The sequence below is a fragment of the Dipodomys spectabilis genome, unplaced genomic scaffold (genome assembly GCF_019054845.1).
Source record: "Dipodomys spectabilis isolate Male_0828 unplaced genomic scaffold, ASM1905484v1 ptg000180l, whole genome shotgun sequence".
NCBI classification, from domain to species: domain Eukaryota; kingdom Metazoa; phylum Chordata; class Mammalia; order Rodentia; family Heteromyidae; genus Dipodomys; species Dipodomys spectabilis.
This window is the reverse complement of record NW_024870857.1, coordinates 663,213-677,221: the sequence shown is the minus strand read 5'-3', so window position 1 is coordinate 677,221 and position 14,009 is coordinate 663,213. Positions and strand designations below refer to the sequence as shown.

Below are 14,009 nucleotides of genomic sequence, written 5' to 3'. Positions count from 1 at the left end.
TGCTGGTAAATATTTTTTCCCAATTAGTTGGTTGTCTTTCTAGCTTAGTTGCGATAGATTTAGCTGTGCAGAAGCTTTTTATTTTAAGGTAGTCCCATTTGTCGAGTCTCTCTCCAACTTGTTGTGACCCTGGGACTCTGTTCAGGAAGTTCCTTCCTGTGCCTATTAGTTCAAGTGTCTCTCCTACTCTGTCCTGTAGTAGTTTCAGAGATTCAGGTTTAATGTTAAGGTCTTTAATCCATTTTGAGTTGATGTTGGTGCATGGTGATAGGCTGGGGTCCACTTTTAGTTTTCTGCATGTGGTTGCCCAGTTTTCCCAGCACCAGCGGTTGAAGAGGCTGTGTTTCTTCCATTGTATGTCTTTGGCTCCTTTGTCGAATATCAGCTGGCTGTAGGCCTGTGGATTTATATCTGGATCTTCTATTTTGTTCCATTGGTCTTCGGGTCTGTTTTTGAAACTTTCCTTTTTCTAAGATGCCCTCAGGTTTAGAATACTGCCAACTTGGCAGGGAGAATTTAGGCCTGCTGTAAATACCCCTAGAAATTTCAGCATGCTCCAAACAATCTCAGGGCTCAGGACCTCACATAAGAATCACAGAACTAACTGGTTTTCCCTAAGGACCACAGTAATACTGAGGAGAAATTTGAAATTTAAATCCATTTTTTGTGTGCACCAGTCCTCGGGGAACTTGAACTCAGCCTGGGCACTCTCACTGAGCTTTTGTGTTAATGTTGTCATTCTGCCAGTTGAGCCACTGCTCCACTTCTGGTTTTCTGGTGGTTAATTGGAAATAAGAGTCTCACAGAACTTCCTGCCTGGCTGGCTTTGAACCTTGATCCTCAGATCTCAGCCTCCTACGTAGCATAATCTCTGCCTCTTAGGGAACCCACAAGGATAATTTTTCCTCCTATCAACAGAGTTCCAGTGTACCAGTTGTTGGTTTTGGTTACATACATGAAAAGTTCCATCAAAGAAGGAGCTGTGTGTCTTCTGTTAACTTGACACAATTGTTAAGAAAAACTACACTTTGCATATTCATTTGCTCTTGTCCCCAATTGTGAATTTTACTGCTGAAAAGCATATTTTGGCACTTCACATTTGCAAAACCGAGTATTGATTGTGTCACTTTCAGATTTTGTATTTAAATTTCCTAGCTTTAGTGCAGATTTTCAAGACTATAAGAACAAATTTTGTTTGAAAAACAAAAAAATTTGCTCTTATTTTTGTAACCTTCTGTACTTTTCAAATAAAATGAAAGAAAAAAAAGAAATGTCTGATTTTAGTCCAATTCTGTGGAGTATATCCAGGAACAAAAGGTTGTTAGGAATATTGACTCTTTGACTCTAGAGTGAGTAAATATTAGACTAAATCTTTATCCATCTTTGGATTTGGTCGTGCATGAAACTGGCAATAAAATAAGAAACATGGTTTCAGGTCATAAATATCTGCCAGACTAAACCACTTCCACCAATGGTTTAAGTAGACCTGAAACAGTTTGATTTCTTGGCTGGTAAGGAATGAGATCATTGAATCAATGAAGTCATTGAATCAATATTATTTACATATTTGTTCTCAAAATTCTCTCTCTCTCTCACCCCCTCTCAACCCTCTCTCCCCTCTCTTCTCCTTCCTCTCTCCTCTCTCCTCTCTCCTCTTTTGTCCCTCATGAGGCTTAAACTCAGGGCCTGGGCATTGTCCCTGAGCTTTTTCACTCAAGGATAGTGCTCTACCACTCTGAGCCACAGTGCCACTTATGGTTTTGTGGCAGTTAATTGGAGATAAGAGTCTCACAGCTGGGTGCTGGTGGATCACACTTGTAATCCTAGCTACTCAGGAAGCTGAGATCTGAGGATCACAGTTCAAAGCCAGCCCAGGAAAGAAAGTCTGTAAGATCCTTATCTCCAATTAACCATCAGAAAACTGGAAGTGGTGCTGGGGTTCAAAGTGGTAGAGTACTTGCCTTGAGCTGAAGAGCTCAGGGACAGCACCCAGGCCCAGAGTTCAAGACAGACAAAAAGAAAGTCTCATAGACTTTGCTGCCTGGACTGGCTTTGAACCATGATCCTCAGGTCTCAGCCTCCTGAGTAGCTAGGATTACAGATGTGAACCACCAACTCCCAGCTCAAAATTCTTTTTTTGTCAGTTGTTGGGCTTGACCTCCGGGCCTGGGTGCTGTCCCTTAGCTCTTTAGCTGAAGGTAAGTACTCTACCACTTAAGCCACAGTGCCACTTCCATTTTTCTTGTGGTTAATTGGAGATAAGAATCTCATGGACTTTCCTGCCAGGCTGGCTTTGAACCATGATTCTCAGATCTCAGCCTCCTGAGTAGCTAGGATTACAGGTGTGAGCCACCAGCATTCAGCAGCTCAAAATTCTTAATAGAATACAATACATGTGTTTTGATTTGTGGGTGGGTTAATGTCCACAAATTCCTACATAAAATACTCTAAAACTGAAGGATGTTTCAAGTAAATTCCATGACCTTGATATTCAATCTTTGATGGCTTTCTATGGATGAGCATTTTTATCTAAGCAAATCTTACAAACATTCAAAGAAGGATGCTAAAATAGCAATCATCTCCCTGACTTGTTCAGCAAAGATAACTGCTGGGCTTCTGGATCTCTTGACTTTCAGCTATTCGATGTCTTCACATTCTTTTTTGTATGTGTGTATATGTCAGTTTCAGGGCTTAAACTCAGGGCCTAGGTAGGCACTGTCCCTGAGCTTCTGTGTTTAAAGCTAGCACTCTAACACTTTGAGCCACTGTTCCACTTCCATGTTTTTTTGGTGGTTAATTGAAGATAGGAGTCTCACAAACTTTCCTTTCCAGGCTGGCTTTGAACCTTGATCCTCAGATCTGAGCCTCCTGAGTAGCTAGGATCATAGGTGTGAGCCACTGATGCTCTGCTCGCTGTCCATTCTGAATTTTTTTTCTTCTTGGAAGTACTGGAAATTGAACTTAGGCAGGCACTCTATTACTTGAGCCATGTCCCCAGCTCAATTATCTGCCCACTTTAAGAGCCCTATTAGAGTTCTGAAAAAAAAGCTCAGGTACAGCATCCAGACCCTGGGTTCAAGCCCCAGGACCGGCACCAAAAGAAAAAAAAACAACTCTATTTGAGCCAGGCCTATCCAATTCAGGTCTCTTCAAGGATTCTATTTTTTTTCTTTCTGCTGGTACTGGGGTTGAACTAAAGGCCTTATACTCTCACTTGGCACTCAAAGCTGGCGCTCTACTCCTTGAGCCACACACCCACTTCTAACTTTTTACTGATTAATTGGAGATAAGAGCCTTGAGGATTTGACTGCCCAGGTTGGCTTCAAATCACAATCATCAGATCTCATCCTCCTGATTACAAACATAAACACCCAGTGCCAAGCTCTGTTCAAAGATTCTTACACATAAAAATAGTAAAGAATTGATGGCTTAATTAAGATGACAATAGGCAATTTTCCTGAGGTTAAAGGATAGCAGGAAATATTTCAACACCTTTTTGTGCTAGCCTTTGGGGCTTAAACGTAGGGCCTGGGTATTATCATTGAGCTTTTTTTTGTTCCAGGCTAGCATTCTGCCATTTGGACCACAGCTCTACTTCGGGCTTTTTGATGGTTAATTAGAGATATGAGTTTCACAGACTCACTTGTCCTGGCTGGCTTCTAACCATGATCCTCAGAGTTTAGCTTCCTAAGTAGCGAAGATGACAGGTATGAATCACTGGCTCTAAGCCCCAACACATTTTTTTAATTAGAAAGACTCTAAATTAGGCTATTAAAATAATAAAGCAGTGACTCTCAAATTTCATCAAGTATGCTGAAAATGCTGATTCTAGAGCCTAGTGATCAGAGATGGTCATTTGGTAGGTGTGGAGGTAAGGGCCAAGAAAGATGTGTTTTTCAGTAACCTTCCCTTAGGAATTCTGATGCTAGAATTCCCAGTACACTTTGAGAATCACTACTATCTTTGAAAGAAAATGATAAATGACAGGGGTTGGATGCTATTTCCAATAACAGGCTCAGTCATTGCTGGAGCTCCTGCCATGTCTCAAAATATCTTTTTTTTCTTTTACTGTAAGTCAACTGTTACTACATTATTTTACATGTATTTTTGTTTTAATCCTATGAGGCCTTACTTTAAAGATGAGGAAACTGAGGCACAGAGAAATTAAATCACTTGCCTGCTGGCTTGCACCTGGTAAGTATGACACTTAAACGTGCACCATATCACATCTTCTGGTATATTGCTGAATGTGCTCTGGGCATGGATGGTGGTGGGATGGTGAGGTGAATACTCTGAGGATCAGATTATTGAAACTGAAAGGGGCCTATTCTACCTATCTTATTTTATAGCTCTGAAAACTAAGGCCCAGCCTTTTCATTTTTCATGCATTATAGAATCTCATTTTAACCTACTTACTCCTTTGTGACTCGATCTCTGGGATAAAATGGCCATATTGCACACACAGCATCACCCTCTTCAGTTCATGCAAAATCCTCCCCAACCATTCAACCATGAAGCTCCTATTTTGATTCGCCTCTTGTATTCAAGGTCATTCAGAAGGATAGTAAAGGGAAAAAGGAAAAATTACAATATTTGTCAGAAGTAAATATCCCCCCATCCTCACTCCCACTTACTTCACTTGAGCAAAAACTTGGCTATGATTTGTCCTCAATTTTTTGCTTTAGATCAGTGTCTCCCCATTGTGATTTTCTTTTATTAAATCCATTTTGTTGCTCTTTCTTAGTTTGTTATTTTAAGGTATCAAGGAGTCACTGTTTTCTTATTCCAGAGACCAATGCTGAGTATCTTATTTATGAAACATATGGAAAAAAATGAGTACAAGAAGGTCATCCCAAGAGACTGAACTGGGATACAAATAGGAGCTATGCCTCAGACTGAGAAGAGACATGTCAACAATATGGTTGGTTAGGAACAAAGGACGCTGTCCCAGCTGATCATTTGTAGAGGCTGCAATGTTATATCCTAATTTAATCAGGCCACCTGAATGAGTTCTGGAGTCCTTTTTATTAATAACAATAAATATATTAACAACTATAACTATATGTACATATAGCATTTAGTACTTTCTATATGCCAGGTATCATTCTAAGAGTTGTATAGGAATGAATTAATTTGGTCATCAGAAACTCCCCTATGAGGGCTGGGAATGTGGCTTAGTAGTAGAATGCTTGCCTTGCATGCATGAAGCCCCTACATAAACAGAAAAAGCCAGAAGTGGTGCTGTGGGTCCAGTGATAGAGTGTTAGCCTTGAGCAAAAGAAGCTCAGGGACAGTGCCCAGGGACAATTCCCAGGTCCTGGATTCAGTTTCCAGTGGTGGCCAAGAAAGAGAAGGAAGGAAAGAAAGAAAGAGAAAGAAAGAAAGAAAGAAAGAAAGAGAAAGAAAGAGAGAAACGAAGAAAGGAAGGAAGGAAGAGAAAGAAATATCATTATTAAAGCAGGTGGTTTCTCTCTCTCTCTCTCTGTATGTGTGTATGTGTGTGTTGTACAGAATCCAAGAACTAGAAAATGTCAGAACTATGTCATCTGGTTTCCCTAATCTCAGAGGCCAAACTGGAGTCTAGTAACAAGTATGCATCCTTACATGCTTGCAAGTATTACAACTGGTCAACATCCTAACAACTTTAGGATGCATTTGACAGATGAAAAGATTAAGGTACAATTAGCTAAGATAACTTACCGCATCATACACTCCAGTAAAGAGCAAAGAATAAGTCAGTGATTCAGACTATGTCATACAATGCCAAGACCAGCACAAAGAACCATTCTACTGTCCTGTCATAAGCCTAATCAGCAATTTAATGGACTTTCACACTTCAATCAGGAAAGATTGATTGGGTGTGCTAGAAAACACAAATGTATTGAGCTCAGATCTCATTCCAAATTCTGGCTGTGTCTTACCAGTTGTGTCACAAAGGAAAACCGTAACTTTTCCAAGCTCAGATTAGTTACCTGTAAAATTGGAATGATCACATCCACCTCCTCTGATAGAGAATACATGTAAGGAGCCTAACATTTACACATTCTGGTCTATAGGGGGTGCTGGTGTATAGCAAATAGTCTTTCCTAATTCTTTCCTCCTTCCTCTCTCCAATGGCATGTTGAGTAGGAGTGCTTAGAAATGGGGAGGCTTGGTTGCCCACTTCATGGCTTATAACTATAATCCTGCCACTCAGAAGACTGAGATCTGAGGATCACAGTTCAAAAAGTGGGGCTGTGGCTCAAGTATGAGCACTATCCTTGAGAGAAAAAGCAAGTAAGAGCCCCAGGACATGAGTTCTAGTCAAAGGAAGGAAGGAAGGGAAGGAGGGAGGAAGGGAAGGAAAGAAAAGAGAAAGAAAGAAGAAAGAAAGAGAAAAAGAGGATAGAGAGAAAGAAGGAAGACAGAGAAAGAAAGAAAAGATAGTAGGGAGGCAGGGATGAGAAGGAGAAAGAAGGAAGTAAGGAGGCTGTCTCATGCACAGCATAGTTTTTATTCCTAACATTGTTTTTCCCTCTCTTTGATACAGGAAATATCTTCTCTTTGAACATTGTGGATCTTAAAAAGAGTATCTACTGTGCATTCTTTACTTGATTTTTTACTTTTGCAGTGCTGGAAATGGAACCTAGTGCCTCGCATATGGATCTTGTGAACCTTTAAAAACTTAGTAAAATAAAGTCTCACAGAGCAATGTGGCTTTCTCTTTCCTCCCCAAATTATGCAGGACTTACTTCTTATATTTTAGTTTTAAAATAAAATGTATTCACTTGCTTTTTGTTATTATTTCATTTGCTTTAAACCATCTTTGTAACGTAAACTGTTAATATTTGTCTGCTTACAAGGCACGCACTTATACAAATGTCCAGTGGGAGGCACTCTTCATATGTTTTAGCCAAGGGAGTCACAGTTGCCATATCCTTGCAATAACAGTACCTTCTCTCTCTAGCAGCAAAACTCCTAACCCTGAAATGCTTAAATAGACCAATCTCATAACTCCAATTAACCATATATTCTTTCTCAAGAAATAGAAAAACAAAGGGTCAAACATTTTTATCCAGGGAGAGACTTAGATAAAAATGGAGCAATGTTTTTATTAATTATCAGACAACCCATTGTAGAAAACTTGGAATATTGACTGGACATGGTGGAGCATGATTATAATCCCAATTACTCAGGAGGCAGAGGTAGATGCATCTCCGTCCAAGGATGGATCAAGCTGAAGAATGAGAGCTTATCTGAAGAATGAGAGCTTATCTGAAAAACAAAAAGACAGGGGCATGACTCAAGTGGTGGAGTGCCTGGCAAGCATGAGATCTGGAGTTTAATTTCCAAGAAAGAAAGAAAGATAGGAAGGAAGGAAGAAAGAAAGAAAAAGAAAGAAAGAGAAAGAAAGAAAGAAAGAAAAGAAAGAAGGTAAGAAAGAGCAAGGAAGGGAGGGAGGGAGGGAAAGAAAGAAAAGAATGAAATAAAAGGAAGAAGAAAGAGAAGAAGGAAGGAAAGAAAGAAGGAGGAATGGAAGAAAGGAGAGAGGAAAAAGAAGAGAGAAAAAAGAAGAAAAGAAGAAGAGAGGAAAGAAACCTTGGGAAAGACATAAACCAGATTGTGCCTTAACTAGTGGGCAAGCAGCTTTGAACTATTCCAGTACCATTCTCTAGAATTTGCAGAGGCCCCTAATTATACTATGTTATTGTGATTTATTTTGCACTCTTGGGGAAGAGACTCAGAGGCTTGTGAGTGCTAAGCTAGTATCCTAGCACTGAACTACATCCCAAGCTCCTGGTTCATTTTCTTAATTATTTACATCAGCTCATATCCAAAAGTGATTGGAGAGAGCATGGTATTCAGTCTGTGTCGAATTGCCAGTTTTCCCTTGCCATTTATAAGAGCTAACAAATTGGCTGGAACCAACTTCCCAGTGATGCTTGTAAAATAGAGATAACTGTCTAAAAGTGAAAAAAGACTTTACCCTGCAGGACCTAAGCACAAACATCATTTATCAGTCACTTAATATATGGCCATGCTGCTCAGTGGTGGCTCACACTAGCTACTCAATCCTAGCTACTCAGCAGGCTGAGAGCTGAAGATCCAGGTTTAAAGCCAGTTAAGAAGGAAAGTCTGTGAGACTCTTAACCTCCAATTAACCACCAGAAAACCGGAAGTGGAGCTGTCTCGAGTGGTAGAGCGCTGGCCTTGAGCAAAAACAGCTCAGGGGCAGTACCCCTGAGTCCAAGCAAGCCTCAGGACCACCACCACCACACACACACACACACACACACACACACACACACACACACACACACACACACACACACACACACACACACACACACACACACACAGTGTGGCCCAGTTGGCCATTGCTTATTTTCTTCAGCTTCTGAAGTATTAGACAATAGGCAATGTTCATACGTTTGATCATTGAACATATATCTATTCAATACCTGCTGTGTGGAGGCTCTAAGGATATAATGGAGGGGAAAACCAAATCTTTGCCCAAGGGGACTTACCCAGTACATGTTAAGCATACCTTTGAGGTCTCTCAAAGATACAACTCTCTGTGTGTATGTGTAAATACCAGCCTCAAAATCGCCTCAGTACCCCCACAAGTAAAGGAAAGATGAGTTTAGGTTTCCCGGGGAAGCTGACATGGAGGCAGAGCTGGGAAGTGTAGCAAGGTTATTGGGGAATGTACCCCTAACCAACCCTTGTGAGGGGAAGAAAGGAGCCTATCTGGGTAAAGGAAGAAACTGAACTGTGGCTTTAGCCTCAGCAACTCCAGACAGCCCTACTGGGGAACTGTGCAATTGGGATGGTCCTGCTGAATTGGAGCCAGGGAGTCAGATTTGTATAGTTCCCTCATAAAGCAATCATTCAATCCATGCCAACCATGAGAATGCAAACTGCTACAGGGTCGCTTTCGTCACCGAGTGGAAATTCCCCCAAATCCAGGCTGTAGGCAACACTGGCCAGCAGCTATGGGAATAAGTTCTTTAGCCTGCAAGGGGAATCTGGAGCGTGTGTCACAGCATGCACAGCACAGAGACTGGATTCTGATCTATGACATCTTGTCCCAAGATCTCATCCTAAGACCCTGTGACTCCAGGGGACTGGTAATGTCACTGCTATTTGCTGTGTCAAACAGACATCCCACAGGCAGAAAATGCCCCTGCGGCAGGGACAATGTTGCCTTTGGATGCCTTTTCCTACGTGTCTTCCTTCTGCTCCAAATTCCTCAAACACTTTGACTGACAGATGGGACTAATCTTTGATCTCTCTCCTCAAGCCAGACCCTATGAGATGTCCTAGTTGTCAATGCCTGGAGTCCCCAGCACAATCCTCTGCAGACATAATAGGGACGCAGCTACACCCTATATAACCTCAGACCACCAGACTTGACAATATTCTTGAGAGCTGGACAAATTTATAAATCTTATTCATGAATGAACTTGTTTCTGAGATACACAATTTCTATGTTCGTGCTGCCACCTGGTGGCCATCTTGTTGACATCCAAAATCAAAATTTGGAATTAGATTAATTGAATTTCCAGAAAAAGGCATCTTCAATGTGGGCTCCCTATTTCCCTTTGAAATAAAGAACATATTTTCATGTTTTGGCTTAAAGTATATAAACACTTCTTCCATGAAGAGTTTCCTATCAATTCTTAAGGCCCAGCACAGATATTTCCTTAGAAATATTCAGCAGTGAGCTTCAAAAATTCAACAGCAGTGAGCTCTTCCATCTCCCAACCTATCCCGGAATAGTGCCATCTCCATCATCACCCATACCACATTCAAAGGAATTGCTTTGTGGTATGTGAGACATGACATGTGTCAACAAGCATTATGTGGCTGTGGACAAAATATATGAAGTAATCAACTTAAAAGGAAGAAAGATTTATTTGGGTTACAGCTTCATAAGTTCCAGTTCACAGTTAGATGGATCCATTGTTTTTGGGCCTGTTGCAAAGCAAACATCCTAACACCATGACAGTGAGCACATAGTGGAATAAAGCTGTGTTCTCCCGGAAGGGAGGAAGGAGAAAGAGGGAGAGAGACAGAGACAGACACAGAGACACAGAGAGATAGAGACAGAAAGAGAAAAGGGGAGACAGAAGAAGAGACCAGAGTCCCACAATCCCCTTCAATGACCTAACTTCCCCCTTCCTCTCCCTAAAGATTCCATTACCTCCCAGTAAGTGCCACAGGCTGGCAACCAAACTTTTTAACACATCCAGATCATCACAATAGCAACACATTATATATATATATACTCTTCCCCTTAGCGTTTGCTCCATCCTTCTTACCCCATCTGAAGACAATGGTTCACTTTATCTTCTTGCATATGAAGATGATACCAGAAAGATGATTATACAAGCCACAGAGTATTTAAATGGATGTTTTAGAATTATCTTGGGAACCATAAACATCAAGAACATAGGGCAGGTTTTGATTGACTCTCTGGGTTCTTCAGATAGTTTTAGGAGCTCATATAGACCCTTATCTGAGGTTTCATCTTCTCCTGCCCTGCCTGGACACCTCCAGTCTGTATTTTTAACAGATACTCTTATTACACCTACTTGTCTTTTTTTAATTTAAAATTATTGTAAAAGTGATATACAGAGGAGTTACACTTACATAATTCAGGTAATGAGTATATTTCTTTTTGACTAGTGTCACTCCTCCCTCATCCCCCCCCCCCTTTTCCCCTCTTGACCTCCCTCTCCTCAAGTTATAAAGCTAATTTCCAACATCGTGTCTAGTGGGTTTCACTGCTGAATTGATTTACCCATTGTCCGACCATTTCTGTGCTTCCCCTTCCCTTCCCCCCAAATCAGATACACTTATATACAAGACAGAGGGTATAGAAATAAAAAACAGCAACAAAAGAGAAAAAAAAAACAGAAGAAAAAAGAACTGAAAACAGTACAATTAAAAGTCTCATTTCCATTTCTTGGAATTCATTTCAATAAACATCATTTTCTATGATCATATGCACATAGCTATTGAGCCCTTGTGATCTTCTCCTAAGAATATCCTCCTTTGATCTCAATGTGTAAATGTTTAGAGTGTTGTTTAATCATGTCTAACTGAAATTATTTGTCATTCACTATCCATTGGGGTTACTTGTAGATTTATAAGCACATTTTAATTATTACAAATGAGGGAAACCATGCCTACTTCTTAAATAATGTTGGCTCTAGCTAATATCATTTATTTAGAAAGAAACATCAGTTTCCTGTTACATAACCATCTTTGTTATCTGGAACACTGATTTTTTCAGGTTCTAAATACCACAACCTGGGACAATGATAGGGACCACTATTGAGAACTACAACACACATTAACACCAGGATCAATGAGCCTGTTACTTCAGAAATTTGAACACTAGCCAATCACTAATAGCTCACACCTGTAATCTTAGCTATACAAGAAACTGAGGATTACAGTTAAAGACAGCCTGGACAAGAAAGCCGTAAGACTCATCTCCAATGAACTACCAAAAAAAACCCCACACACAGAAGTAGAGCTGTGACTCAAGTGGTCCAGTGCTAGCCTTGAGCACAAAAGCTCAGGAACAATGCCCAGGCCTTGAATTCAAACCCCAGACCCAAAAAGACAAAACAGAAACAAGAAAAAATTTGAATTCTAGATTATGAAAGAATAGTAAGTTGGCAATCCAGAGAAGTACTCAATGTGAATCAATGCAAAATGGCCTCTTAGTGTTTTAACATTTTAGACTATGAATAGAATCTATTATTTCAAACCCAGAAAATACAAAAATTAAGAATTATTCATAATCTGTGCCTTTGTTGTTTTCTTCTGTTACTCTATTGTCAAATTTTCTAGAAGTAATATATATATATATATATATATATATATATGTTTAAAATAGCAATGGTAAGCCACTTAAACCAAATTACTGTCATATTGAACATTATTTTGTACTTATATATCACTTGGTTAGCAAGTATTTCATTAGAGTCAGTATTCAGAATGCAGAAGATGCTCTTGTTATATAGAAAAGGAACCAGAAAGGGAGAGGATCAGTGCTAGAGTCTAGCAAAAGCTACCCAGATAGACTTAAAATACCTCTGCAAAGCAAGGGGGGATAAAGAGATGTGAGAGACACAGAGAGAGGCAGAAAGAGAAATGGCAGAGAGCGACAGAGAGAATGAGAGAGAGGTATCTGTTGGATAAAAGAACTATAGGAAAGTTAGACATCAAATCCTTTCCTAGAATTATCTCTTTTTTGCCAGCCCTGGGGCTTGAACTCAGGGCCTGGGCACTGTCTCTGAGCTTCTTTTGCTCAAGGCTAGCATTCTACCACTTGAGCCACAGTGCCAGTTCTAGCCTTTTCTGTTTATGTGGGATTGAGGAATCGAACCCAGGGCTTCATGCATGCTAGGCAAATGTTATACCACTAAGCCACATTCCTGGCCTCCTAGAATTATCTTAGCTCTGGCCACTATAACATACTAGGTGTCTTAGAAAAAAAATGGATTTTTCACATTTCTCGAAGCTGGAAGTCAAAGAATAGAAGCATGGCTGGACTTTGGATTCAGGTTTTCTTCCAGCCACAGGCTGCTAACCTATCATTGTGTTGCCACATGGTAGAAAGCAGAGTGATCACATAAACTCTCTCATGACATGAGTGTGTGCTTGTGTGTGTGTGTGTGTGTGTGTGTGTGTGTGTGTGTATACTCTAGGGCTTGAACTTGGGGCCTTGAGTACTCACTTAGCTTTTTAACTCAAGGCTAGTGCTCTACCACTTGAGTAACACCTCCACTTTTGGCTTTTTGCTCCTTAGAGATAAGAATATTGCAGCTTTCTCTGCTCATTTGGCTTTGAACTGCAATCCTCAAATCTCAGCCTCCTGAGTAGCTAGGATCACAGGCGTGAGCCACCAATGCCAAGCCTCTCTCATGACTCTTACAAGGGCATGAATCCTATCTGTGAGGGTACACACACACACACACACACATACACACACACACACACACACACGACCTCATCAAATTCAAATTACTTTTCAAAGGGTCTACTATTATATTGGGGATGAGAATCAGCATATATATTTGGAGAGAACACAAATGTTCAGTTTATGACACTCTTCTACCTAAACCCCAAGGTCATCCAGTTACTGGCATTGTAGGATTCTGGTTAATGCCATCTTTTGTCCTCTCTGGCATATTAGGGCTTGTAGCTGTTTGTTCCTGGCCGGAGCCTGGACTATCTTCCCTTGTCCTCCTTCCTTGGGAGCTGGGGTATGTGGTGGGTGGGACAGTATCTAAGGATAGATCTTTGAGGAAGGCTATGACCAAGGAACAGCTGTTTAATGAGGGAAGATTGCTGAGTGTCTAATAACCTCAGTGACTTCACATCAAATACTAGAAAATGGGCATCTCCTAAACCACCATGTATACATCTAACATCCCAAGCTTTTCCAAGCAAAAATATGAGACCTTATCTGAAAAACCAAAACCCAGGTGCTGGTGGTTCACAACTCTAAGCCTAGCTACCTAAGAAACTGAGATCTGAGGATCTAAGTTCCAAGCCAATGTGGGCAGGGAAGTTTGTAAGACTCATCTCCAATTCACCACCAAAAAGCCAGAAGTAGAGGTGGGGCTCAAGTGGTAGAGTGCTAGTGTTGAACAAAAATTTCAGAGATAGTGCCCAAGCCCTGAGTTCAAGCCCCAGAACTTGCACTGAAAAAAAAAAAGTAAAGAAAGAAAGCCAGCCAGGTGCTGGTGGCTCACGCCTGTAATCCTAGCTACTCAGGAGGCTAAGATCTGATGATCACGGTTCAAAGCCAGCCCGGGCAGGAAAGTCCATGGGACTCTTATCTCCAATAAACCACAAGAAAACCGGAAGTGGTGCTGTGGCTCAAGCAGTAGCATGCTTGCCTTGAGCTAAAGAGCTGAGGGATAGCACCGAAGCGCAGAGTTCAAGCCCCATGACTGACAAAAAAAGAAAGAAAAGAAATTAAGAAAGAAAGGAAGAAAGGAAGG

The 14,009-nt window shown here is 40.8% G+C and overlaps 1 long non-coding RNA gene across 1 annotated transcript in view; it reads left to right on the top strand.

Annotated features, from left to right (window-relative positions):
• The window catches only part of LOC122121042, a 29,036-nt gene extending 22,320 nt beyond the window's left edge, over window positions 1-6,716 (top strand). The window contains exons 2-3 of the long non-coding RNA XR_006149862.1: window positions 4,126-4,194; window positions 6,530-6,716. This is a non-coding gene — a long non-coding RNA (uncharacterized LOC122121042). The remainder of the gene's footprint in view (window positions 1-4,125; window positions 4,195-6,529) is intronic.
• The last annotated feature ends 7,293 nt before the right edge of the window (window positions 6,717-14,009 follow it).